At 43.3% G+C, this 25,942-nt stretch overlaps 1 protein-coding gene across 1 annotated transcript in view; it reads right to left on the bottom strand.

Moving 5' to 3' along the window:
- LOC147726111 (vomeronasal type-2 receptor 26-like) overlaps window positions 1–17,281 on the bottom strand; it is a 33,095-nt gene extending 15,814 nt beyond the window's left edge. The window contains exon 1 of the mRNA XM_086963422.1: window positions 17,167–17,281. The gene's annotated coding sequence lies outside the window, so the exon portion shown is untranslated. The remainder of the gene's footprint in view (window positions 1–17,166) is intronic.
- Window positions 17,282–25,942: the final 8,661 nt, after the last annotated feature.

Here is a 25,942-nt window from a genome sequence, read left to right as displayed (position 1 = left end):
CCACCGTTGCTAGCATACATTATTTAGATTAAGTGTAGTATATTTTAACGTTGCTATTCCTCTGAAATGTGTATGGCCTTAAGACCTACCCCCACTTGTTGCAATAACAGTTAACAAACCAGTGGTCACTTTATATTGTTCTGACCATTATATTCTGAGCTTAGGTTTTCCTTTGTTCCTGTCTTGTGCAGATCAAAACTAAGACAGCACCAGGAAGGTCTGGTGTTTTTTCAGAATAGAGAACTGTTAAGTGGTGTTTAATTAAATTAGAAGGGCTCTTGTAATAAAGAAAAGGTATAAAGAGATCTCTATATGGTTGTATTATTAACACGGTTACTACGCTGCATTTCTCCTTATAACCTGTGGTCCTGTATGTGGGATGATTCTTTTAATCTTCCTATTTTACTGGTTAAACTGATATCTTTGATTTCTTTCTTCCTGTTTTTATTACTTTTATGGCTTACGTTCAATAAATATTTCGAACTGAACTCTCTTATAACTGCATTTTTGGCTTTCAAATACTCATAAGCAAGATAGGTAAAATGTGCCTTCTAGGCCTGTTGCTGCATTTTGCAGGTCGCTTCCTTTGATGGCAATGGATAGAAAAGCTACTAAGACCCAAAGGCCAGAATAGGCGTTGTTTCAGAGTTCAGAAAATTGAGGACAGTAACCACATTTTTCATCTGTAACAGAGAGGTATACTTTGAGTTCTCTTATGAAAGTTTTGTTGGCTGCCTTGGACATCTTCGTAGTCAGTGGAGCCATATCATATGTGCTCTTCTTACTAACCACCACAGCCTCGGAAAAATACCATTGGCAAGACGTTTAGGGTTTTTAGACATTTGCTCATTGTGATGTGTGACAGTCTTAAATAATAGCGAGACTGGATATAATAGTGGTGTACTCACAATCATCCAGGGGAATCAGACTTCTTATGCACTCAGATGATATCATTTCACATTGTACATAATTGCAGGCAAGAGCAATGTGGCAAGAGTCTTCTCAAGGCAATGACATGTACTACTGGGCACACTTTATAGTGTATGTTGTAGTGGGCACAGTTTATGGTGTTGGGGGACGACACAGCAACTGTTAAACCCAAAGATGTGAGAGTGAGAGGTGTGGTGGGAGCAAAAGCAGATGGAGATTGGGAGATGGCACCGGAGCTGGTTCACATGATAGAATATGGAACACAATGGAGCCCAATCCAAGATTGCCGCTCTCCAGAGGATTGGGGGGGAGAAAAAGCTATGTGAGTGAAGCAGGTAGGTTGGTAGTGTGCCAGAGGGCAAGAGAGAAAGAAGTCTACCCTTTTTTGAGCCGAAGTGATTAGCGGAGAATATGCAGGACACCACTGAAGTGGGGGATGGGAACAGGAGCATCGGCTTAGCATTACAGGTAAAAGCTGATGTCCTCCCGCTACAAATGATCATTGACCCAGATTTGGTTCCTGCTCCACAAAGCTGGCTTTAGGGCAGTGGGACCTCAGGGGGTGTGCTGCGTTTAGCAGTAACTTATGAGTGGAGAGATGAGGGGCACTTTTGCCGGTGGTAGTTAGAGAATCCATGGAGGAGGTCATGGGGGTGGCGCATCAAAAATGATTGCTGCACATGGAGCCAATAGTGCAAAAGCTGGCCCTGTGGCTCCAAGTCCACTAGTGGTTGGGTAGGCGGTAAAGTAACATAGGGACGGCTAGCCAGAGAGAGGCCAGCCACACCAACATTGCTGAGAGAGTCAGTGCCACCCTCAGAGGACTGTCGGGCATAATGGAGCTGTGGGTGTAAGGATCAGGCGATGCTCTTTGAGTTTTGAGGGCTGCTGGGCCAAGGAGCACACATGTACCATCAACATTCTGCGGTAGATGTCTTAGTGGGCCTATGTTCAATCCAGCCATATATACATCATTAGAAGTGGGCATTGCCTTTAATACAGCAAGATTACAAGCAGTATCAAGCGATCAGCGGCAGAGCAGCTTAAGAAGTCATTCATCATCCTCTTTCCAACTTATTGGATTTTTGTTGTTTTGGTGTATTTTGTTCATTAAAATTTTATGAATCAGATTTGAATTTGTGTTGTGTTTTCAACTTTTTAACTAATTTGGTACTTCTAAATGCTTGCATTCCAAATATTCTTATAAGCCTGTCTACACTGTGGCAGACTAGAGGTTAAGCTCACGTATAATTTATGGATAACTTTACTGGACCTATCAAGAATAGTGATGTTGTTTGTTGTTTTTTGTATTGGACAACCATCCACCCCAAATTATAATCCACTTTTTTCACACTGGTTTTTCTGTAGTGTCTATAGCTCCTCCGGGTAGGAGACTAGAAAACAGTTAAACCTACTCCTCATAATGTTTTTTTTTCTTGGAATGTTGCACAAATTAGAACTACACTGACTAATCCTGACCAGGCGATGTTTATTAGTAAATTTTATATTTTTTTGTTTGCAAGAGACATGGTCTTTGTGCACCCAGCAATTTTGTCAAGAGCGGGCAGGGCTAATAGTGGTTTATTTTTTTTTGTATTTACGTTTTCTGGGTAGGCATTATGGACTGTCTGGATTTCCCCTTTTATCTGCTGGTCTGCTTGGGAGGTATAGGACAACAGAATATTTCAGTGGTAAATGTTTATAACAAAATTTCTTAGCACAATAATTGCTAAGTAATTTAGACACTTGATAAAAATGTATCTAGTTTTCGTTCTCAGAAGAGCTTTGAATGGTCATTATTGTAGATGGGAGATTTTAATATCCATTTATGCAAGTTGCCTTCCATGTGGCTTTGCCAGCATTGCTGGCGAGGAACAGCCCCATTTTGAACATGATATTGTGGGAAAAGCTTTGAATGGCCTTTTAAATGCATCTATATTACCCCGCTCCTTTGTTCTAAATCTTACCATTATGGGTGCATCGTTTATTGGAGATGGTATTGTTTTGACAGACATTTGATCTGTTTTTACGTATTTTTTGTAGTGGCTCATTGTTTTGTATATTTGTCTGCAGCCTAGTCAAATCCAACCAAATCTGAAGATAATCATCCCAACTTGAAGTTAGTGAAGAACAAATGGGGTTTACCTAAATGGTGTAAGGTTAACTCTATTAGGATTGCTAGTGATTTGATCCTGTCTCCTAATGGAGATATAATGCCATGCTTGGATGACCAATTGAGCCCTACATCCATTTTAAGTACTTTGGATTTTGTAAGTTGGGTTATTCAAAAGCTAGTGTTTGGCCCAGATCGACCTTATAAGGGGAACATATTGATTTTGTTTGATTCCTCACACTCTGCTGCACATGAAGAACTAAAACCATCCCTACTGGGGTGGTACATACAACAAGCATGCGGAAGGTACAAAGACGTGTAATAGGGAGAAGGCATTTGCTTATTTACAGTTGCCTATCAACCTCCACAATAATAGTGCATTTTGGAGAGTGATTATCTTGCTGTATTTAATGGGCAGAGTATTTCAGCAACCTCAGTTCATCTAGTGAAGCTGAACAGTTATGCCAAATTCACTAGAGGAACCTGATGAGATTAGTATGACTCCTGTTGAATTTGATATGGCAAAGGTCAAGCTCACTTTTATTAAAAGCTCTTAAGTGAGGGCCTCTGGGCCTGATGAGGTTCCCGATCAAGATAGTCAAGATTGAGCTCAAATGCTACTTCAATACGATTGCCACGCCATCATAGAGGTGAATGAATGAATGAAATGAATGAAAGGATTCTTATAGTGCGCGAACTTTGCCCAATGGGCGTCAAGGCGCCTACATCAAATTAACAGCTCTTCCCTACATGTAGCATTCAATCATTGATAGGCCCTCCTAAAGAACCAAGTTTTAAGTTCTTTTTTGAACAGATCAATTGAGGGTAGCGTTTTTATCTCAATTGGGATGGAGTTCCAAAGCTGGGGGGCAACAACTGAGAAGGCCCTGGCTCCCCATCTAGATAGCCTAAAGCGGGGCACAACAAGTTGGAAGAGTCCAGCGGACCGGAGACCTCTAGTTGGAACATACCGAATGAGTAAAGAGCTGATCGCATTTGCAGATCCCTCTGCCAGAGCTCTATAAGCCAAACAGAGAATTTTAAAAGAAATTCTATGCTGAACCGGAAGCCAATGGAGGTCTTTCCTAGCCTTGGTGGCAGAAGATGACTTAGGAAGAGCCAGAACAAAGCGTGCTGCAGCATTCTACACAATTTGCAGTCTGTGTATAAGGCTCTTATTGGCCTCCATATACAGGGAATTGCAATAATCTAACCTGGAGCCAACAAGAGCGACTGCAACCTGTTTGCGCGCCTGGGGGGATAAATAGCCACGGATTCTATTAAGAATCCTAATCACACCCCAGCATGTGGCCACGGTCCTGTTGACTTGTAGGGACAGAGAGAGTGAGGTGTCGAATATCACACCAAGATTTCTGGCTGATTGAGATGGAGTGGGGCAGATGCCCAGGTGTTCCATAAAAGTGACAAGGAAGTCAGCAAGAAGAGAGTACATCTCAGCACCTCAGGAGTCAGACATCTTACAGTGTTTGCCATCATTCTTGTAGCCCACTTCTTGCAGTTAACAATTGCTCAGTAGGAGGAGTGGGGGCGAGACTGCCAAACTGCAAGCAATAGCTTCAGCATCACCCAGCCCCGTTAAGCAAACTTCAATCGCCTGCCCGCTTAAGTCAGCCCCATCACTAGAGAGCCTACTCTTGGCGAGTACAATGTCCTTGCTAATTACACCAAATGCCCGTGCAAGCAACTTATTGATTGTAGACCTGGGGATGGTACTACCGGCATTGCCCGCCGCTTGCGTTTCCACAAACTTATCTGGATGCAGACTCTGCTATTACTGGCTACTGATTATTTTGGCGGTGGCCCAGCCTAGCCTTGTACAGTTGTGTACAGACGTACATGGGACTGCTCTTGGGCAGGTCTTCAGCATTGAAGTTGCTGTGGTCCTCCACCTGCAACTCCTCCTTTCACTGGCTTGTGGATCTGGGTGTCCATAGACCCTTCAAACAAACTCAGAGCTATAGGGCCCATATAGGGCTGGGACTAATGTGCTGCTCATCCAGCCCCTCCTGCTTGTACTGGCTTATGGGCTTAAAAGTTTCTGAGCCCATTAAGCAAACTTGGTGTCCATGACATTGATTGGAATAATGTTTATGTATGGCCCACTCTAATTAGAAATGTCTAGTTATTTCAGTGTCCCAATATATAAGAGAGGGACAGAGCAGATCCCATTTGTTACAGGCCAATATCTCTGCTGGAATCTATAGTGAAATTTACAGATCTAGATTTACTGGCTATTTTGGAAAGCTGAACAAAGCAAAACTCTATAGTCTCTGACGACCAATATGGTTTTCAACAGGGTGTATGCACTATCGAACAATGGCTTAACCTGTTTATAAAATCCTCTAAATATAAATATTTTTAATTGTGGCAGTGTGCACCTGGCATTCATGGACCTGTCTAGTGCTTTCGACTAGCTAAACCAATCTATACTTTGGCCCAAAAAGATATCTTTGGGTGCGGAAGTTCATCAAGGATGTATTCTGGCTCTCGTTACAACCATGACCTGAAAATAATTGTTAATTTATAGCGTGAGGACGTGCCTCAGGTGAGCTCACCCTGATGACGTGTTCTAACAGCAAATATGGAAAATGGGCTACAAAAAGCTTCTTTATTCCCTTGCAGGTGTTATAGAGGACCTGGGCCTTCAAACAAACTTGGCAAAATCCTTTGTTATTGTATGTGGCCTTTGGTCTGTGAAAACTCACCCTCATTTTGTCTCTCACACACTTATATATAAAGTGAGAACATGTCAGTATGTAGGGGTCTCCTTGGACTGTGCTTTTAATCAGGATCACCTTCAAACTGTTAGAATACAAAAGTTCAACAGGTCGATAGAAGAAGTTGCTAAAAAGTTGGTATTGAATGCCCTAAACGAAAGGTTGACTTTTAATGTGACATTATGATAGTGATTTCTGGTCTCTGTGCACTTTAGCACTGTGACCCAGTCTAAAGTGCTAGTGCTGTCTGAGTGTGTCGTGAGATTGGCCTGCCCTCCCATAGGAATGCATTGGGAATATGTGTGTCCATGATAGTTCCTGATGTGTGGGGAGTGCAAGGGCGAGTTTGGTATGTGCAAACCTGTGAGATTAAGTGCTGCGCGACGGGATGCGCAGATTTAATGTGTCTAGTGTGGAAGTGCCACTTTTAGAAGTTGGCATGTCTGTGCAGTGAATGTGAATTGACTGTCTGGCTTGTGATTGGCTGGAGCTGGCTGGTGTGCTTGGCTACAGGAGTCAGGATGGGTCTGTCGGTGGTGAATTGTTAGATCTGGATGTTGATGGGAGGGAGGAGTGCACCTGGGACCTGAATAAGGCTGGGCCTTCCCTCCACAATGCTGGCTCCACCCCCCTGTGGTGCGTCTGATGTCCCTGGCCTGTCCTGTGAATAGGGAGAGGGGCTGAGCAAAACAAACTGCTCAAGAACCAGTTGCATCTGGTTCACCCCTTGCCTGCGCCTTTGGAGACAAAGGATTTTGTGTATAAAAGAGGGGCTTTGACCCCATGAAGATGTTCTTATTCCTGACTTGAATCTACTAGGGCCCTTCTGCTCTCTTTACGTCAGAGAACCTTGCAGCCAGGACCCTTTTTGCTTTAGGGGTCATTCCTTGGGGGCTTGGTGGTCCCTGTGCCCCCAGCGCCTCGTGAGCACGTTACTTTTATTTTTGGGCAGAGTGCTGTCATTTCCCTAGAAGGAAGCTCTCCTGCCCCTTTTACTCGCAGCGCTGAGCTGCAATTACCTTCATGGGGATCCCGACGTAGGGATTCCCTGGTATTATGGGCCTATCGCGGGTACCCACCCCGCTCCTTTAATTACTTATATGTGTGGGTGCCCGCCCGCGACTTTGCCAGCTTTCCCTCACGGATGGAGCCTACCCCTCATGGCGGCCGAGAACCAAGGTCATCGCTGCCGTCCGCGGCCCGCCTGGTTGTGGGGGGGCCTCCGGACGGAAGCGGAAGTGACACCACAGCCGGAGTCTGCCTGTCCCTGGGGCGGGCTCCCGTGAGCTGATCGGAGCCCCGAGATGTCCAATACGGGAGAACGGGAGCCCACCCGCCTCCCGGAGGATTTCTGCAGTCCCGGGCCCGGAGGGGGTTCGGATGAAGAGGAAGGCGGGGCTCTCGTACGGAGAGAAAGCCCTGCATGCACTGCTGCCCGGAGGAGCCCCCGCCAGAGGAATAGCTGCCCGGTGAGTGAGAAGGGCTGTGGGGCTTCGGAGGAGCTAATGTTGGTGCCTGAGAAAGGCAGAGTGGCAGGGGTGCATTTCGGGCGGCCCCGGATGGCAGCGGGCCGCCCCAACGTGTTATTAATGATTTACCGGGCCAATGCGTGGCTCCAACGATTGGGCATGTCTTTTTCTTAGAGGGCCCCCGTGAGGGTCCCAAGGCTCCGTGGGTTCTTGCTGCCCCTGATGAACATTTGTCACACACATTAGTCCTAGAGCCCGAGTGGCTCCCACATGTTGTTGGCCCCAGTACTTCTAGAGCCTAGAGGGCTCCACCGTGTTGCTGAGGATTTCCAGAGCCAGGGTGGCTTCAAATCTGTGGCGCAGGTTGGTCTAGGGCCAGTGAGAGTCCATGCCGCAGTTTACAGTTCTCAGCTGCCCAGCAAGTAGTGGGCAGCTGCACCGTTTAGGTACTTTCTTTCAGGGGACATGTGTTTTTAAAACTAGGAGTGTGACGCACTTCTTTGCCCCTTCCTTAGCCTCCACAGCTGAGCAGCATTTAGTGCCAGCTGCATCATTTAGGCGTCCAGTGTATTGTTCTCAGCTGCCCAGCAAGTACTGGGCAGCTGCAACGTTGAGGTTTTGGCGCAAGTAGCGCAACCTTGTCTTTCTCTGCCTAGGCAGGAGCGCTGACTCTCTGGACATAGGGAGTTTGAGCCCCTTTTTAGATGGCCAGTTGGCCAGGGGGATATTTACATTCGTAGGCCGCCAGGCCCTAATGTGATTTATGTGCTAATGTGATTTATATGCTAATGTGATTTGTGTGCCAATTGCTTTTGGGGCGCATGGAAGTGTATCTTTTGAGCACCCTGTTTGATACCTCTAGATATGGTTTATACATAGGAGGTTATTTTACCTATTTAGGTTGGTGTTAGGGAGATTATACTTCCCTGTGTGATTTATGCCTCTAGTGTAATTTTTACTTAGGTGGTTAGGGTCTAATGTATTTAGACTTGTGGGATACTGTGCTTGATGGATTTCATGTCACAGCCTGTTGCAAAGTACAGTGATTACCAGTGTTTAGTGGTTGTACGTTCTATGACCTATTTTACTTGTATGTTTATGATCTAGTTCACCTTTACCAAGTTTACTCAGTGATGATCCTGACAGTGGTCCATGTGGCCCTGTCAGGTGTACATAATCCCTTGTAAATATTGCCCCGTGCCAGTTGGCTCAGTGTACATAATGTGTTTACTATTCTAATGTGTTTTGAGAATACAAAGGCTAGTTTTCATATAACCTTGTGGGGAATACCTTTTGTGGGGGGCCTGGGATTTTGTTGCTGGTGGGAGCATGCGCAAATGCTTTACACTTTGCCTCCGGGATAAGCCTTACTGCTCGTGCCACGCTACCAAGGGGGTGAGCAGGGGTTATCTTTGGCGTGTAACTCCCCTGCCCTGACTATAGTGGTCGTTTCTGCCTGGCTTTGGCGCAAGTCTCAGCCAACCAGAAATCCCATTTCTAACATATGTTATTTGTCGTTTAAAACGGTACCTGCACTTTTATTGTCATTCTGAGCTACAAATTGCTTATTTAGATGATTTAACTGTGTTTAATTGGGTTGCCTTTTGCCTCTCTGTTTGGTCCAAGCCATAGACAAACTTTAACTGCCTGGTTATTTCTGCTGTTTAGTTTTGGAATGTGGGTAATACATTACCTAGGTTAACTATGTAAGACGGTGGTTTGATCTGCTGGGAAATCAGACCTTTTTTGGTACCATGAATTAATTAAGCCTCCAATGAAAGTCACCTTTAAGTCTATTTATTAAGAAACACAAGAAGGAGCAGTTTTTAAAAGAGTAGTGAATCCTGTGTGCCTGCTTACAGTGCGATCTCTGCCACTGTTCAACAGTCAATGCTCTGTATTTGACCTCTGTAGTTAACACTCACCACAGATTCTTCTTAACTCAGGTTAGGTTAAATAGTGTTCAGCTTTTATTCACTCTTACCAAGAAGAGTTTATTTAAGGAGGACTGCTTTAATTTCTGTGTGGCATACTCTCTGTGCAAACAACATCATACTTTATGCTTATTTTTCTTTCGTTTAAAACATCATCTATGAATCAGTTCTTGTTACCTCTATTGTGTTCACTCGATGTTAGACAATAAAGGCCCACTCTTCTGTTTGTGCAGCAACTTTTGTTGAACAATATTTGCTTCATGGTTGTTAGTTTTATTCAGCTGTACATTAGAATTAGAAGCTCAAGATCAAAGAGCTAGGTGGAAATTTGTTAACATTGTATAAATGTTTAATGTTTTCTAATGCCTGGGAAAATGACATTGTCTGCTTTTATTGCGATGTATTTTGTATATTTTATTGTTTATAAAGCCAAATAAAGATTTTCTTGGCTGGATTTGAATGGATGAAACCTACTTTTCTTCAACTCAATGATTCTATTCTGAGCCTCTTATATTTGGCTACAAGCCAGAGAGCTATGTTATCATCGCTGGATATTCTAGTATAGTTGATCTGCACTTAAAAGAAGCACTTTGCAAAATTTCTTAATCTTTGTTTTGGATGCTAATGTTCCGTAAAGACTCTAATTGTACACAGTTGTAAGAAACTGATCCCTCCAAATGAACAGGCTAAAACTCTACTTCTCCATTTTTTCACACTCCTGGACCAGTTACTTATGGTTGTTATTAATTCCAAAATGGAATATTGATGTGCTCTTTATGCTAGATTACATCAACATTTCTTGAATGTATAAAACAGGCCTAGACGTCTGCTGCTTGTTCAATAACAAACTGGATTACATATCCAAGGTTTATTTTATACCAACACCTTAATCAGCTGACAATGCGCTACCTCTTTATTAGGATCTCCCCCAAGTCTCCAATATGTGAAGTCCTCAGTACAAACAAGTATGCCTTTGAAAACCCAAAATTCTGTTTGAATTTTGTGGACACCACTCACTGTCAGTGCAGGAACCTATCCATTATATGGAGCACACTTCCTCTTGACCTACAAATATTGTCCTATAGCCTTGCGACAAAAGCTGAAGTCACAGAGCTTGGATGGGCATTAAAAAACACCAGTTATAAGACATTGTCTGGGGCAATGGGTAGTATAGAAATGGAATGAATTGTACAATTTCAGCAGAACCCTGCATTCATTTATTCAGATCTACCACATTTTTCCTATTTTTCTAGGTCCAGTAGTCAGCATCACGGCTCAGAAAGACCAATTAATCAGCTCTTGCTCTCTTTGCAGTTAATGCCTTACTTCTCCATCAGGCACAAAGTTATCACTCGAAAAAACAAACGGAGAAGACCAGGTCAAGGGTGGTGTACTGACTTGAATGGTGAGAGGGAATCACAAGGACACAAATGTGAAACAGTGTATTGAGCCCTGCTGGGCTGAAAAAAATCCCATCAGACCACCCATTTGGCGGCATTTCATCATATGGGAATAAGTAGTTGCTCCAAACACCGCCTCAACCTTCAAGTGGCGGTGCATATGTGGAGAGAGGCAAATTCAGCCACAGTAGTGCTCAAGAAATAATGTGGAGAAGAGTGCAGGGTATACACCTGTTACAACGCATTTGTTACAACGCACTACTGTTAACAACGCGACTTTTACAACGCATACCATTACAACGCATTGCGCTGGGGTGCGCTCTAGGATAGGGAATAAGTATAATTTACTATCCAACACCTTCCCTAGGGTCCACGGGGACTGGAGTTAGAATAGTAAATTATACTTACCACTATCCAGCACCTCAAAGCGCTATGCGTTGTAATGGTATGCGTTGTAATGGTCGCGTTGTAACAGTAGGTAGTTGTAATGGTATGCGTTGTAACATGGTACATCCAGAGTGCAGTGCTGTTGAAAAGTGTGATTGCTAAAATTGGCTACCTAGATTGAAGGAACCGCTTACAGAAATAAGTCTAGGTGCCAAGATTAAAAACACGCCTAGTAGTGGGTGAGTAAGACTACATTATGGCGCTGTACAGAGTGGTCGACTAGTTTCAGCTAGAAGGAGTAATGCTCCAGCTTTCATCAGGACCTTAAAAAACATAATAAGCTACTGCAAAACAGTGTGGTAGTTGTATACACATGTAAAGGGAATAAGTTGTATTCATGTAATGCAATATACTTAAGAGAGTCATATCTGTCCCTCAAAACTTGGAACCCCAGTGTCCACTGATCACAGGAATAATCTTCTTCCTGGCGAAAAACAAAAGATAAACAAAACTATGTATCCATTAACACACATGAATCCATATAACACCACACACACCACCAAACCAGAAAACACCTGCATGAACAATTTGCGTTCTGCACAACAATGAAGCATATTAGCTTGACCACTAAGAGGCATTTCCTGATAGTGATACTCACCCAGCTTTGTGTGGGTGAAGACCTCACCTCGCCCGGCAACTGCTCGGGAAATTGAGGCCCCGCTCTGATGTGCAAAGAAAAGGACACAGTTAGTGCACCATCCTTCTGTGTCCAGCCAAATCACTTTACACACACTGAACCCAATTAAAGTGTAATGGACTCCTATCTATCCCGCCAAAAAACTCTCTCCGTCACCTTCCCACCACAGTTACGGTAGAATATTGCCCTGCGGGAGAGACCTGATATGACAAAAAGGGGGGTCTGTCAATTCCTAATAAGATGTATGGTCCTGAGTATCTGTGGTAAATGAGTGCCCCAAGTGGGAAAACTAAATTCATATTAGTGTCGTTGGCACATATATGTGTTACCCAGTGAACAGTGCTGTGTACATCACAGAATACTATGTTGTATAACAGAGAAAGGTATTATGGTGAAGTACTGCAGGCCTCATAAGAAGTGACTGCAGACGGACCCGAGAAACAGTCTGGGAGTATTGCTATAACCAGAAATAGAAAACACTCGCTACTGGTACTCCTCATATAATAGGCAAAAGCGCTACAGGTTAGTCTAGGTACGCTCTCTAAGCCTACATGTCCGTCGGTACCCAACGCTCCGATCCGAGCGGAAGGGGAGGCGCCGGAGGGTCCAACCGGTCCGTTTGTATGTCGAGGCTGTATTAATCGTCAGCCAATTGAGGTGGACATTAAGGCCATACGATTGCACATCAAACGTGTCACAGAGCGTGCACTCACCGCCATTGGTAACAGGCGAGTTAATTAGAAACCGGGCTGAGCCCGATTTTGCGGTCCTGACACTGCTCAGGAAGCGCATGCGCGGAAGTGTTCAGAGAAAACACTATACCCTCTCGCATGCGCTAAGCCGAAAGGAGGCGTCGATAACAGAGTTGCTAATTAAAGTATAGATCCCATCGAGTCTAAGAAATGCGATGGCGCTGAGAGTCATACAATGTGCCTGCACTAGATGGGGGGACAGGGGAAACCCTCCTGATTGCCACAGAAATCATGTGGTCAAACCACAGTGGATCACCAAGGTATCCAAAGTGGAATAGTGATCGACCATATGTATACATAAAATGTCAGGTCGATACAATACATGAAATAGTGGGAGTGCCAGTGAGAGAAGTATATCTGGTTTAAGCAGAATGTACAAACCGGTTCGATATTCGGTCAATGTAAAAAAGTTTTTTGTAAAAAAGTGCCATGACACAAAGGAGTGTTGAAGTAAAATGTTGCCAAAGTGAATGCAACATGCCACAGCACTGAAAAGATATTCAAAGGCTGGCTCATCATAGGTAAGCCACTGTTGAAAATGAGCGGGGAGAGGCAGGCGGCAGGAAGAAGGAGTCACAAACAAATAAATTGGGGGAGCTAAATGATGTAAACTAAGGATGAGTTTACATCTTGGAAATATAGACCCGCAACTGAACGTTGCTCTAAATACTGAAAATACAAATGTGCGGAGGGTCAGGAGGGGTGTCAGGAGTCAGGGTGTCAGTGTCAGGACCGCAAAATCGAGCTCAGCCCGGTTTCTAATTAACTCGCCTGTTACCAATGGCGGTGAGTGCACGCTCTGTGACACGTTTGATGTGCAATCGTATGGCCTTAATGTCCACCTCAATTGGCTGACGATTAATACAGCCTCGACATAAAAACGGACCGGTTGGACCCTCCGGCGCCTCCCCTTCCGCTCGGATCGGAGCGTTGGGTACCGACGGACAGGTAGGCTTAGAGAGCATACCTAGACTAACCTGTAGCGCTTTTGCCTATTATATGAGGAGTACCAGTAGCGAGTGTTTTCTATTTCTGGTTATAGCAATACTCCAAGACTGTTTCTCGGGTCCATCTGCAGTCACTTCTTATGGGGCCTGCAGTACTTCACCATAATACCTTTCTCTGTTATACAACATAGTATTCTGTGATGTACACAGCACTGTTCACTGGGTAACACATATATGTGCCAACGACACTAATATGAATTTAGTTTTCCCACTTGGGGCACTCATTTACCACAGATACCCAGGACCATGCATCTTATTAGGAATTGACAGACCCCCCTTTTTGTCATATCAGGTCTTTCCCGCAGGGCAATATTTTACCGTAACTGTGGTGGGAAGGTGACAGAGAGAGTTTTTTGGCGGGATAGATAGGAGTCCATTACACTTTAATTGGGTTCAGTGTGTGTAAAGCGATTTGGCTGGACACAGAAGGATGGTGCACTAACTGTGTCCTTTTCTTTGCACAACAGAGCGGGGCCTCAATTTCCCGAGCAGTTGCCGGGCGAGGTGAGGTCTTCACCCACACAAAGCTGGGTGAGTATCACTATCAGGAAATGCCTCTTAGTGGTCAAGCTAATATGCTTCATTGTTGTGCAGAACGCAAATTGTTCATGCAGGTGTTTTCTGGTTTGGTGGTGTGTGTGGTGTTATATGGATTCATGTGTAGTAATGGATACATAGTTTTGTTTATCTTTTGTTTTTCGACAGGAAGAAGATTATTCCTGTGATCAGTGGACACTGGGGTTCCAAGTTTTGAGGGGCAGATATGACTCTCTTAAGTATATTGCATTACATGAATACAACTTATTCCCTTTTACATGTGTATACAACTACCACACTGTTTTGCAGTAGCTTATTATGTTTTTTAAGGTCCTGATGAAAGCTGGAGCATTACTCCTTCTAGCTGAAACTAGTCGACCAATCTGTACAGCGCCATAATGTAGTCTTACTCACCCACTACTAGGCGTGTTTTTAATCTTGGCACCTAGACTTATTTCTGTAAGCGGTTCCTTCAATCTAGGTAGCCAATTTTAGCAATCACACTTTTCAACAGCACTGCACTCTTCTCCACATTATTTCTTGAGCACTACTGTGGCTGAATTTGCCTCTCTCCACATATGCACCGCCACTTGAAGGTTGAGGCGGTGTTTGGAGCAACTACTTATTCCCATATGATGAAATGCAGCCAAATGGGTGGTCTGATGGGATTTTTTTCAGCCCAGCAGGACTCAATACACTGTTTCACATTTGTGTCCTTGTGATTCCCTCTCACCATTCAAGTCAGTACACCACCCTTGACCTGGTCTTCTCTGTTTGTTTTTTCATGTTATAGTAAGGGGCATGAGTAGACAGGTCGTTAAACTATTTCCCCTCCTGACCCTCCGCACATTTGTATTTTCAGTATTTAGAGCAACGTTCAGTTGCGGGTCTATATTTGCAAGATGTAAACTCATCCTTAGTTTACATCATTTAGCTCCCCCAATGTTTTTGTTTGTGACTCCTTCCTGCCGCCTGCCTCTCCTCGCTCATTTTCAACAGTGGCTTACCTATGATGAGCCAGCCTTTGAATATCTTTTCAGTGCTGTGGCATGTTGCATTCACTTTGGCAACATTTTACTTCAACACTCCTTTGTGTCATGGCACTTTTTTACAAAAAACTTTTTTACATTGACCGAATATCGAACCGGTTTGTACATTCTGCTTAAACCAGATATACTTCTCTCACTGGCACTCCCACTATTTCATGTATTGTATCGACCTGACATTTTATGTATACATATGGTCGATCACTATTCCACTTTGGATACCTTGGTGATCCACTGTAGTTTGACCACATGATTTCTGTGGCAATCAGGAGGGTTTCCCTTTCCCCCCATCTAGTGCAGGCACATTGTATGACTCTCAGCGCCATCGCATTTCTTAGACTCGATGGCATCTATACTTTAATTAGCAACTCTGTTATCGACGCCTCCTTTCGGCTTAGCGCATGCGCGAGGGTATAGTGTTTTCTCTGAACACTTCCGCGCATGCGCTTCCTGAGCAGTGTCAGGACCGCAAAATCGGGCTCAGCCCGGTTTCTAATTAACTCGCCTGTTACCAATGGCGGTGAGTGCACGCTCTGTGACACATTTGATGTGCAATCGTATGGCCTTAATGTCCACCTCAATTGGCTGACGATTAATACAGCCTCGACATAAAAACGGACCGGTTGGACCCTCCGGCGCCTCCCCTTCCGCTCGGATCGGAGCGTTGGGTACCGACGGACAGGTAGGCTTAGAGAGCGTACCTAGACTAACCTGTAGCGCTTTTGCCTATTATATGAGGAGGACCAGTAGCGAGTGTTTTCTATTTCTGGTTATAGCAATACTCCCAGACTGTTTCTCGGGTCCGTCTGCAGTCACTTCTTATGGGGCCTGCAGTACTTCACCATAATACCTTTCTCTGTTATACAACATAGTATTCTGTGATGTACACAGCACTGTTCACTGGGTAACACATATATGTGCCAACGACACTAATATGAATTTAGTTTCCCCACTTGGGGCACTCATTTACCACAGATACCCAGGACCATACATCTTATTAGAAATTGACAGACCCCCCTTTTTGTCATATCAGGTCTCTCCCGCAGGGCAATATTCTACCGTAACTGTGGTGGGAAGGTGACGGAAAGAGTTTTTTGGCGGGATAGATAGGAGTCCATTACACTTTAATTGGGTTCAGTGTGTGTAAAGCAATTTGGCTGGACACAGAAGGATGGTGCACTAACTGTGTCCTTTTCTTTGCACATCAGAGCGGGGCCTCAATTTCTTGAGCAGTTGCCGGGCGAGGTGAGGTCTTCACCCACACAAAGCTGGGTGAGTATCACTATCAGGAAATGCCTCTTAGTGGTCAAGCTAATATGCTTCATTGTTGTGCAGAACGCAAATTGTTCATGCAGGTGTTTTCTGGTTTGGTGGTGTGTGTGGTGTTATATGGATTCATGTGTGTTAATGGATACATAGTTTTGTTTATCTTTTGTTTTTCAACAGGAAGAAGATTATTCCTGTGATCAGTGGACACTGGGGTTCCAAGTTTTGAGGGGCAGATAAGACTCTCTTAAGTATATTGCATTACATGAATACAACTTATTCCCTTTTACATGTGTATACAACTACCACACTGTTTTGCAGTAGCTTATTATGTTTTTTAAGGTCCTGATGAAAGCTGGAGCATTACTCCTCCTAGCTGAAACTAGTCGACCACTCTGTACAGCGCCATAATGTAGTCTTACTCACCCACTACTAGGCGTGTTTTTAATCTTGGCACCTAGACTTATTTCTGTAAGCGGTTCCTTCAATCTAGGTAGCCAATTTTAGCAATCACACTTTTCAACAGCACTGCACTCTTCTCCACATTATTTCTTGAGCACTACTGTGGCTGAATTTGCCTCTCTCCACATATGCACCGCCACTTGAAGGTTGAGGCGGTGTTTGGAGCAACTACTTATTCCCATATGATGAAATGCCGCCAAATGGGTGGTCTGATGGGATTTTTTTCAGCCCAGCAGGACTCAATACACTGTTTCACATTTGTGTCCTTGTGATTCCCTCTCACCATTCAAGTCAGTACACCACCCTTGACCTGGTCTTCTCTGTTTGTTTTTTCATGTTATAGTAAGGGGCATGAGTAGACAGGTCGTTAAACTATTTCCCCTCCTGACCCTCCGCACATTTGTATTTTCAACAAAGTTATCACTCACCAGTGGAGTTTGAAAACTCTTCCTCTGCACAGGGCACACAGACAAAGCAACAGCTGGGCTTCCCTTCTATGGGAACCTTCCTGTACCCTGGGTGGCAGCTCTCACTGCAGACAGAGCGGGGGATCTGTGAAGTAAGGGGATGAGGAAGAAGTCATCATCAAAAAAGCTTTATTGGGACATTTTTGTCATAAAAGCAGTAGTAAAATACATATACATAGTTGCATTATAAAGATTTGACATAAAACAATGATACAGGTATGAGAGCCAGTGCATCACAGCATACCAAGAAAGATAGCATTACATAGTTATAAAACAACTCGAACATAAAATATTTCTTGAAATAGATAACTCATTTAACTAAACAATATCACAATTTTAAAAGTAGTCAAACATTATTAGGGAGTAGATGGCAAAGGCCTCGTCACTTACTCTTTTTCATAACAAAGTTGTGTTGGAACATTCAGGCATTTGTGCAAGGGATTGTTTGTGCAGGCTTTCCAACTGCAGCAAGAGCCGTAGCTCTGAACAACCACATCTTCCTTCATCACACCCATAAATTAGTAAAGGTTTGAAGAGGCAGTGTGCAAACCCTAAATTGAAAATACAATTTCCTATCTAATGCGACGGTGATAGCATCCCATTATGGTTCCAGGGAGCTGGCACACTTAAAGACCTAATAAAGGACCATCAAAGTCTAGTGCTACTTAAGAGACTCATCTGCTCAAGGTGTACTCCGTGCCTTTGCTATTGACACACGAGAAAAAGGGGGATTATTCACAGTTCGGACTGAAACCGAGGCCAGTTTGTGGGCTCAGTGTTAGGGCTGTTCAAATGAGTGCCCCAGATCAGTTTAAGTCTGACAATGACATTTTTATTCTCATAGGGGAGATACTTACTCTAAAGCACACAGTAGCCTGACTACCTATTGGGAGAAAGGGCAGGAGAAATATGCATCTAAAATATGTCCCAGAATATCAGCTCAATTTCAGGAAGCCATTCATAACATCAATGTTTTGTGCTGTGACAAATATTATATTTCTGTTAAAATTAGAATGTCACATGACAAGGGTATACAAAGCCTACATGTATGGTAAGACAGAGGTGGGTCAGAGCTCTCCTTCAGGTAATCTTGGCCTTCCTTAAGGATGTAGGGGCACATGCATCAAGGTATGTATGATTTTGCGAGTCCTTAATTGTGACTATTAAGGAATCACAATTAAGGACTCGCAAAAGCCTATGCATGTAGTAATCACTATAAAAATAGGGATTCCTAAACATTCCTTAAATGTGACTCGCAAATATTGAGTCGCAATTAAGGAATGGCTTCCCATTCATTCCTGTGGGACTACAGGCCCTTAGGAATGAATGGGAAATTGCATGCGGATGGGAAATTGCATACGCAATTTGGGAGTACCAGTTGGTCCACGCAAATTGCATGTGCAATTTCAATGGTGCAAGGGTGTCAAAAGGACACCCTGTTGCACCCCTGAAAGTGTGGTGTGCACCTATGATGCGCACACACATGCCCCAAGGGCATGTGTATGTGTAACCTTGAAACATTGAAAAATGCACTTTAGTGCATTTTTTTAGCAAATTACCGACCAGTTTAATCGCTCTGTAATTTGCGGCCCCAAATAGCAAAATCGCTATTTCATAGTGCGACTTACATTGCATTTAAGGAATCGCAATGCGATTCCTTAAATGCAATTGCAATTTAGGAAATCGCAAGAGATTGTGATTAACTAAATTGCGTGTGCCCAACACTATAATGCATCGCAAAATGGTTTTTGCAATCGCAAACAGCAGATTTTAGCGAATCGCACCGTTTGCGCTTGAAAAAACCTTTGATCCATGCCCCATAGTACCTCTGGTTTCCAGGTATGTTCACAAGACAAAAGGCAAACATCCTGAGATCCTACTAAAGGCCAATAGAATTATTATAATCATGCATTAAATAGTTATGAGCTGGATTGGTGGCAAACATTTAGCCAAACAATTCAGGGATACAAGGTCATAGATGAAATACTGGAACTTTCACTGGAGGCTGCCTTCCAGTTCATAGTTTTATACCTGTTCTGGAACACCTGACAGACGTGCAAATCAGTCCTTGTAAGAAAACTGGGTTATTAGTGGTGAAGGATGTGAGGCCTGGCAAGTAATACATCCACAATGATCCAGTCACTGGGAACCAAGCACTACATTGTAGTGGATGATTCAATCAGGATGGCGAAGCAGCTTGGCCCTAGGTCTACACAGTTGTTTGGGTGGTAGAGGCTAGTAATCATGATTTGCTGGCACACAACAACTACTTTCAATACAGTCTGTGATTTTTCTTTGGAAAATTAAAAGTACATTTATTACCCACAAACTTCCAAATACTATGTAGTAAGTTACATATATATACATATTACCTACTGGAATTCGCCAGTAAGTAGTTATAGTTAGGACGTAGTTTCCATAGGAAATCCACAACATTCTATTTGGAATAACTTTGGCGCCGGTGGACAAATCTTCGCAAATTTCTCAAAGAAGATGGCCCGCTCCGATCCTTCCCTAAAAGATTTGGGGGGATTCGTCAAGTGGGGGCTGAGAAAAAAGGGGGGTCCCAAAGCGTGTTTTTGCCATGTTATTTACAATAGTACGATTAGACACAGCTACAGCCCGAACGGCTGAACGGAATTACAAGAAATTTGGCAAAATGGTAGAGTCTGATTCGCAGATCAGGCTTTTGCTTAAATGGTGTAAATCCCTGCAGTAGTTCCTGAGAAAATCGAGAGGACAAAAAAATATATATCTATAAGTGCGCACCGTACACGTACAGGTCCGAGGGCCGTCCGCATACCGTTCACGCACCATATGCATATGTATACGTACGTACGCGGACCTTCGTGTGCACGAGCTGCATGCTTATTGGCTGCCACTGTCTGTCAACACTCCAAAACAGAAATTGTTGGCAGCCATCTTGTACCTCGGTAGACTGAGGCACAAGAAAGCAGAAAACCAAACGGGTAGAACCCAAAAAGAGGGCAGGTTGGAAGCACCCTGACACCCTAGACTTGCTCAGGGGGTCCCACAAGGACCCCCTGAGCTCTGAGGCCCTGAGCTCGTGGGGTACGCGTACCGTGCACGTACCCTACGCGCACGTATGCGTACGCTACGCGTACCGTACGCGTACCTTTCCGAGAAAGCTGAATGCTCATTGGCTGTCAACACTTCAAACCAGGAAGTGTGGGCAGCCATCTTGTGCTCGGTAGACCGAGGCACAAGAAAGCAGAAAAACAAACATGTAGAACTCAAAAAGGGGGCAGGGTAGAAGCACCCTGACCCCCTAGGCCTGCTCAGGGGGTCCCACAAGGACCCCCAAGGCCCAAAAATTCTTTTTTAAAAACCCAGTCTGTTTTTTTTCTAATTACCCCCTGGGTGACCAAATCGCGGGGCATAGTGATAAAGAAGTGTGGGGGGGGCCCAATCCCCCCACACTGCCCCGGGGACCGCTGCCCCCCGGGGCAAAGCAACGCAGCCCCCTGGTTAATACTGGAGGCTCCTGGTGGGCTAGTTGGCCCCCAGGGACCCCCAGTATGCAAGGGGAATTAGTTCCCCCTCTACAAACGCACCAGGGTGCTGCGTTGCGGAGAGGTGTAAAAAGGGGCATAGCCTCATTACACCTCTCTGCAATGCAGCCCCCTGGCGCATACTGGAGGTTCCAGGTGGGCTAGTTGGCCCCAGGGACCCCCAGTATGCGATGGGAATTAGTTCCCCCTCTGCAAACATGCCCGGGCTGTGTTGCAGAGAGGTGTAAAAGAAGGGTGTGGCCTCATTACACCTCTCTGCAATGCAGCCCCCTGGGGCATACTGGAGGTTCCTTTTGGGCTAGTTAGCCCACAGGGACCCCCAGTATGCAAGGGGAATTAGTTCCCCCTCTGCAAACGCGCCCGGGGGCTGCATTGCAGAGAGGTGTAAAACATTTTCTTACATTTTATATTAAAAATATGTAATGTAATTTAAAAAATAAAATATCTATAAATAAATAATTTAAAATAATGTAGTAAATCAGTATAGAAAAATATAAACATTAATACATTTAAAAATTATCATTTACAAAACCATTGAAATTCACTAAAAAAACATAGGTTTCAGCCATGTTATAGTTAGGAATTACCATTTAAAAAACCTTTGAAATTCACTGAAAACCATAGGTTTCAGCCACGTTATAGTTAGGAATTAGCATTTAAAAAACCTTGCAAATTCACTGAAAAAACCATAGGTTTCACACATGTTATAGTTAGGAATTAGCATTGTAAAAACCTTTGAAATTCACTGAAACAACCATAGGTTTTACACCGATTATAGTTAGCTGGTCATTTTACTCATACAAAACCTTTGAAATTCCCCCGTTATAGTTAGTTCAGCTAACTATAACTTGCGCGCCCGCAATCCACTGCTGATGACGTAACATATTACATCACTCATGACATGGTCAGTGACATCACTCATGACATCAATGATGACATCTCAAATGACATCACTGATGACATCATCCTTGTGAAAGAGTGGCAGACCTCCTCTCACTCTTATGTAACCTTTGATACACACATTCAAAAATAGAAACAAACATTTTCAAGAAAATGGAGATACTAATACTAGTTACAACAACCTATTCCAACATCTTCTTCCACATTCACTCATTCACCAACAGTTCTATATAGTCACTCATACATGTACTCAATCATCATATGTACTCATACACCTATACATCCTGTTACACACGATACGCATCCATAGTTACTTACACATATACTTACACATGCAAATAAACTATCAAACATCCATTTACTTGCATAAACAGCTATACACACAAACATACACATACTGACTATCTTAAACAATCACTTATAGAAACACATACTCAGTTATACAAGAACTCTTCGAATCTCTATCTCTCATATATACTCACTTATATACACCAATGCTCACTTATAGTAGTTTAACACATATGTACTTAGTCATAAAGACAGTATTGATACAGTCATTCACTCACTAACACACCTATACACACACTCATCCACCCATACAGTCCAGCACATATGCTGTCTTCAAAACACATATAAACAGTGAGTCACTCATGAATGCATCTATGTGCTAAGTAATATCCCCCACCAAACCATATAAACACTATGACACTCATACTGATACTCAAAAAACCAACTAATAACTTATATAGACACTCATGTAGGTACTCACCAACTCATGCAGCCACTTATTCAAAAAATGTGTGAGACTGATGCAAATATTTACATATTTAAACATTACTCACTAACCCATGTATTCATTAAGATACAATTAATCAGTCTGTTATACAATCAATTTTACAAAAAAGTCATCCATTTAGACACGTACTTACACATTTATTCTTCCATCGACCTTTAGATATACATATGTAAAAAATATTTATTTTTCAGAAAGACACACATCCACTGGAGGATGTCCTCAGTGATGTCATCAGTGTTGTCATGTGAGATGTCATCAGTGATGTCATGAGTGATGTCACTGACCATGTCATGAGTGATGTAGTATGTGACATCATCAGCAGTGCATTGTGGGCGCGCGAGTTATAGTTAGCTGAATTAACTATAACGGGGGAATTTCAAAGGTTTTGTATGAGTGAAATGTCCAGCTAACTATAACATGTGTGTAACCTATGGTTTTTTCAGTGAATTTCAAAGGTTTTTTAAATGCTAATTCCTAACTATAACGGATGTGAAACCTATACTTTTTTCAGTGAATTTCCAAGATTTTGTAAATGATAATTTGTAAAGGTATTCATTATTATATTTCTGTCTTTCTATACTAATTTCCTACATTTTTATTATAATTATTTTTAGATCTTATTTTTTAAGTTATATTTCATATTCTTAATGTAAAATAATAACAAAAAAAGTCTAAAATAATTTTATTAATTACATTTTTTCTCCAATTTATTAAAATCAAATTCTATATATTTCCTTTTTTATAATCATACTGTACGCATACGGTGATTGCACATACTTTGTGCGTACAAATACATACAATACGAATACGTTTTGACGTTACGCGTCACATCAACGCTTCCGTGTGATGTCATGTACGACGCCCCGTGCGCGTACGGCGCGAAAGTTTTTAATTGTTTAAAAACATATATTTATGTATTTAATGTACATACTAAGTAGAGACATTATCTAGGATAATCATGAAAATAAGTTTTTTTAACTTTTACTTTTAAAAGCAATTACGAAAAATGCAACTGTACGTCGTACGTACTTGCACCGTAAACGCACAGTAAATGCACTGCAAGTGTATGCAAAGCCATGTGAGCATAAAAGAAAAGTTTTGATTCGTTCATAATACTTCATATTTAAACTGTCAAAAGACCCTTCCTATTTTGATCATTCTACTTGGACTTTCTCAAGAGAAGCATCCATTCTGTGGAGCTGTAGTCCTTTAAAACCAACTATACAATGACTGCTCTTTGTGAAACTTCATCAGAACATTCCTGTGAGGAAGAATTTGTTGCTGAGCAACTTCAGAAAAAGAGAAAGGAAGCTTTCATTTGGAAGTTTTTTTACATATCCTGAGGGACTGAAAAAAGTCAATGCACCAAAAGTAACTTGCAAGATCTGTGAGGTTACTCTTTCTAGGGGTGATCCCATTAAAAAGTACTATTTCAGTATAGCTAGCATGGTTAACCATGTCAAAAATTTGCACACAAATAACTATGCAAGGATGGCAACACTACCGGAGGAGCATAGACAACTCCTAGGAGACCCATACCTAGACCTGCGACGTCACAACAAAAGTTATTTTTTTCGTACGTTATGTAAGATCTGCCTGCTGTGGATAGTCTAACACTTGAGTACTACAAAATCAAAAGAAATGTGCTAAAAGGGAACCACAGTGCCTGCATAGGGATCTTTCATATGTTACCAACAATTACACTACGCAGAAAACCACCATCCCACACGCCATCCACAGCACCCTTTTTGTATTACACATGATACCCCCCAATCACCACAGTCTGCTCCCAAGCATAAACCTCACCATGTTTTGTCAGCTCACTAATCCCACATGCGGTAGGCTCAGCCAGACTTTACTTCTCCCAAGAAGTAGGCCGAGAGAAAGCAAAATGCCTTATACACATCTACCTATGTAGAATAATTGCCAAGATCCAACACAATAAGGTAGAACCACACAGGGTAGTTGTAAAAATATACATTCTGATTGAAACCACTGATATCCAAGCTAAGCTGGACAGACTGCGTTGGAAGGGCCAAATAGGGAAAGATATCACGTGGCCCAAGATTTCCCAGATAAAAGGTTTTTGGAGGTAGCAAAACCCCCAATTCAGTGCACAGACACGTGTGTTCCAGTGTCCATCTTTGGACCGAGAGTGTAACTGGAGTGGTCTTCCTAAATAACAAATGGGCTCCTGACATGGAATTCAATGTAGGACTGTTCATCTTGTCGATAAAAATGGGAAATGGTCTCAAGGGGGAGGGTTGAATGAAAGTTTGAGCAGCCCATGTCCGGAAATCTGGGACACAGAGGAGGGCGGATACACTTGGTTAAAAAGGAAAGGACAACACCTGATTGTATGGAAACTAACCATGTACTCCTTATGTTTCAGAGGAACAGGAACGCTTTGGGCACAAATGCTAACTGCTGAGTGACATAATACAGTCCAGATTTGCAGTGGGGTACCTCCACGCTGTTCAATTTCTATTGGAAGTGCCTCAAGTATGCCTACACTCAGCTTGCTCCCGGATGGAGAGGGCTGTGTTCCCTGCTCACCATGCACACCCCAACCCTGTTCATTCCTGGAGAAGAGCTTTCTGACTTGTACCAGTGCCCATTAAGGAAAAAGACTTCCTTGCTGCACACAACTCATGAAAGGAGAGCTGCAGACTATTTTGGCTAGGCTCAATTCATAGACATTCCAGAAGTATTGAAACTGTTCATGAAGGCACAGCTGGAGGCAGGTGGGTCAATATCCTTCTGCACCCTGAAAACAAAAGTTAATGCCCGTGGTTACCAATAACCTGATGGGAGATGCTCAAAATGATGAACAGCACTGAACTTGGCCACATTTCCATCAAAGATTAAATGCGAGCTGTTGGTCTCATGGTAGTGGAGAAGTGTGGCTCACTGGTTAGAGGCGGCAGACCCGTAAGCAGAGGACAGCCCGGGACCAGGGTTCGATTCCCGACGCGGCAGGGTCGTGGACCAGGGTCAGCGGACTCGATAATTCTCGCCTCGGTGCCTGCTCTAGTCAGAGACCACACTCGGCAACTCTGGGCATTAGCTTGCCTCATCTTCACAACGGCCCCCCAGACCGCCGGGGATGCTTGGTCGCACCTTAGAGATGCCCATCAGGGACCATCTCTCAGGGTAAGCCAGGACGGGTTCTCCAGCGGTCGAAGCGTGGAGATACTCCTCCGGGAGTCGATTCCTAGCGCTATATAAACCCGCAATTAATGTAGCCCCGATATGTATTAGACTTAATGACCACAATGGAGAGAGGCGTCTGTGCCAAGATCGGTGCTTCCTGCTGTACGTTAATCCCAGGGAATGACATGGACAATGAGACATTGACGGTTGCCATCCAAGCACTGCACAATCTGCAAAGAAACCTGCGTGCATAGGGAGATGCCCCTGAGGAGGAGTGGTTATCAAATTGGTTTTCTTGGCTCCCACAATAGATATCCGGGTTATATAAATCACTATTGCCAGTTATCATTAGGTT

The sequence above is a fragment of the Lissotriton vulgaris genome, chromosome 3_1 (genome assembly GCF_964263255.1).
Source record: "Lissotriton vulgaris chromosome 3_1, aLisVul1.2, whole genome shotgun sequence".
Classification (NCBI taxonomy): Eukaryota; Metazoa; Chordata; class Amphibia; order Caudata; family Salamandridae; genus Lissotriton; species Lissotriton vulgaris.
The sequence above is the reverse complement of the archived record's forward strand: the minus strand, read 5'-3'. Positions and strand labels throughout refer to the sequence as shown.